Source organism: Dasypus novemcinctus, chromosome 13 (assembly GCF_030445035.2).
Source record: "Dasypus novemcinctus isolate mDasNov1 chromosome 13, mDasNov1.1.hap2, whole genome shotgun sequence".
NCBI lineage: Eukaryota > Metazoa > Chordata > Mammalia > Cingulata > Dasypodidae > Dasypus > Dasypus novemcinctus.
Genome location: NC_080685.1, coordinates 112,284,592 through 112,288,097, shown reverse-complemented (window position 1 = coordinate 112,288,097; position 3,506 = coordinate 112,284,592). Strand labels below are relative to the sequence as shown.

Genomic DNA, 3,506 nt, shown 5'->3' with positions numbered 1-3,506 from the left:
CTGCCAGTGGGGTGGGCAGGACATGCCTTTGGGAAGCTTTCAACTAAACCTACCTGGGATGCAGGTTATAGGAAATGAACAAGACATGACAACTAAATGCATTGTACAATCCTGGGCCAGAAAAAGGTATAATTTGTGGTCCAGTTGGCAAAATTTTGTTTATGTCTGTAGATTAATTAAAAGTATTGTGTCAACATTCATTTCCTGGTTTCAGTAAGTGTGCCATAGTTGTGGGATATGTTAACATTTTGGGGACAGCTGGGTGAAAGCTCTCTATACCATTTTTGTAATTTTGCTGTCTAAAATTAATTCAAAATAAAAAAGGTTCAAAAGAGTTCCCAGGGTGAGGCATGTGTATTATTAAAAGTAGCTTCCCATTCCTCTTAGAATAAAATCAAGACTGCTTGCAAATCGCAGCTTGATCTCTGAGTCTCCAGGTCACCTCCTGCCTCTACCCCTGGTACTCGGGATGCTCCAAGATCACACTTAGTTGCCAGTCCTCTCCCCCGCATCAGGGCCTCTGTATTTTCTATTCTCCCTGACTGGAAGACCCCTCCCCAGGTCTTCACAGGATGGCTTCCTTCAAATTCTTCAACTCTCAGCTCAGAAGGCCTGCCTCTAAGAGGTCTTCAAAAAGCTCTGAAAACTTCCCAACACCTACTATCCCCTCCGTAATTCTCACAGCAAAATAGTTTACCACTATTTGAAATTATTGGAGGAGCCCAAGCACCAGCTACTGTCTGAGTTCTTTCAGCAATCCAGCCTAAGTCCCTGGTTATTGTCATATGGCCGCATTTGACAGAGACCAGTCACTCATTTACCACCCAGTGGCAGCAGGGAATGGAAGCAGAGAACGCAGGCAGCTATTCTTTTTGGCAAGCTCAAGCTTTGTATACATTTTCATATCAACAAATGATGGCTGAAGCTTCTAATATGGAAATCATGAAAGAACAGCAAATGCCAGCAGAAGTTCCAGTCCCAGCTCCTGCTCAGGAACCTGGACAACAAGCTCCAAAAGGAAGGAAAAGAAAACCCAGGACAACAGAACCAAAAAAACACAGTGGAACCAAAAAACCCTGCTGAGACTAAAAAATCTGGCAAGTCCACAAAGCCAAAAGAAAAACAAGAAAATATTACAGATATGTTTAGAATGAAAAGAAAAGTAGACCATTTTAATGGTGTTTCAGAAACTGAACTTTTGACCAGACGCTCCCTGGTATTTTCACCCTCAATTTGGACATTGTGATTATTTGGCATAAACCCAGGGCTGATGGCTGCTTACAAAGGGCATCATTACCCTAGACCTGGAGACCATTTCTGGAAATGTTTGTATGACAGGGCTGAGTGAAGTCCAGTTGAATCATATGAATGATCACACTTTACCAGGGACGTATGGTATTGGATTTATCAACATGATGGAAAGGACAACACCAGGCGGTCGAGATCTTTCTAGTAAAGAATTTCATGAAAGAGAATGTATTCTGGTGCAGAAATTACAGAAATAGCCACAAATTGCGGTGTTTAATAGAAAATGTATTTATGAAATTTTTAGTAAAGAAGTTCTTGGAGTAAAGGTTAAGAACTTAGAATTTGGGCGTCAACCCCATGAGATCCCAGACACAGAAACACTGCTATGTTATGCCATCATACAGCACAAGATGTGCTCAGTTTCCCAAGCCCAGGACAAAGTTCATTACTACATGAAGCTGAAGGACTTAAGGGGTCAGTGGAAAGGCATTGACCAATATGCAGACATTCAGGAGGTGTAATACGTATTTGACTTACAGCTTGCCCAAGAGATGCAAAGAAGATGGTGGTTAAGGAAGAAAACTATGACCTGGGTCGTGAAGCAGCATATGGTGGCGCCTATGGCGAGAATCCATGCAATAGTGAACCTTGCACTTCTCTTCACATGTACTGACAGCTAACAGTGCGCAGTTAAGTAGAGGAGCTCCTTTCAGGGACATTCCAAATGGGCAGCAGATGACCCAGCCGTTTACAGACCAGATTCCAGCCTTTCATAATCCTTGTGGGATGCCAGAACAGGAAGAAGGAAGCCATGCTTAGGAATGGTGTTCCCCAAATCTGTTAAATGCTGCGGTTTTAATGCAGGTGTCAAGAAGTGGACCTCAGTTCTCTAACTGAAGAGCTTTATTAGTATTTTACTCTAGTGGTATAATCATAATACAGAAGAGTTGTTTGGTAGAATCAACTGTGTGAACTTGGTAATTTGGAAGAAATTACCAAGGGTTTAGGGTTTTTTGTATGTAGGTTTTCGTATGTGAATTAACCATCATTCCAGTTTTTTTATAAACTGTATTTCATTTATGAAAAAAAAATTTCTTTTGGGAGCCACTTTTAATCTGTAATTTTTAAATGCAACAATCTGAATATTTATAATTGATTCTTAACTGTGCATAAATCTAGAGTCCTTGTCATTCCATTTATGCTTAAGAAGGGCGTGATAATAAGAATTAACTACTGGTAAAGAGGCTAAAGTGTTGGTTTTCAAATGTGAAATTAACTGTCAGTGGATTCTCATTGGATAGTTTTTGGAGGTGTTTGGTGGGTTCCCTGGTTTGAATTCACACTTAGATCTCTTGTTTTACCAGTGGTGAACATTTGTGAGAGGTACTTGGCAGTAGAAAGAGAGTCTGGCCTTGCTGCGGGAAAGCTAAACCAGTCTTCCCTTACAAGGCAGTGAACCCCGGCTGTGGCCTCCTCCTCCCTATGTGTTCATCCTCTAGAATTAACTGGATGACTCTGTTAGGAGGGTAAGCCCCAGAGAATGCAGTGAACCTTTTAAATTTTGTCACTTCATCCTGCGTTTTACTTGAGAGGGAAGAAACTGGATTTCTAGCTCAGGATCTATCTATCCATAATGTCAGGATTTTATCCTCCTTGCCATTATGGATATAACATGAGAAATAATAAGAAATGGACTTTCAAGCTGAGCAACAAGATACTGGAGGGGTTTGAGTAATCTTACTTAAACTGGTACTTTTGTACATGAAATGTACAAAAAATAAATAATACAGAATTCTTCTTGCTAAGTAAATCTAATAAGCAGATAATTTTTAAAATTCTTTCTCTGCATCACTGGAGTTTGTTGTGGACTAAGTGAACTTCATAGAAAGATTAGTTTGAAGTATATGCCTCTGGGATTTTCTAATGCCTTTTCCATGGTACTATAAGTAGTCCAGAACAACTAAACCTGGTGGGTATTAAAGCTGGTATTCGGAAATGTCCCTTGCATTTACTCTTAATAAACCTGAATGTTCTGATTTTATACATACCCAGGGAACATGCTGTTGTTTTCAGTATGACATAAATATTTATGAGGTGGTTTTTTGTTCGTTTGTTTGGTGGCTTCCAGGAAGTTATATGGCCTGTTTTTTTCTTTATAGTAAGAGAAGCAAATTCTTGTTGTAAAGCTTAACCTGTTTTGTAGCTGTGGCTCTGATGGAATTTTTTTCCTTAAGTCTAGGTCAAGCTGTGTGAAAGCC

The 3,506-nt window shown here is 40.0% G+C and overlaps 1 pseudogene; it reads left to right on the top strand.

Moving 5' to 3' along the window:
- The first annotated feature begins 840 nt into the window (after positions 1 to 840).
- On the top strand, positions 841 to 2,067 carry LOC101428903 (G/T mismatch-specific thymine DNA glycosylase pseudogene; annotated as a pseudogene).
- The last annotated feature ends 1,439 nt before the right edge of the window (positions 2,068 to 3,506 follow it).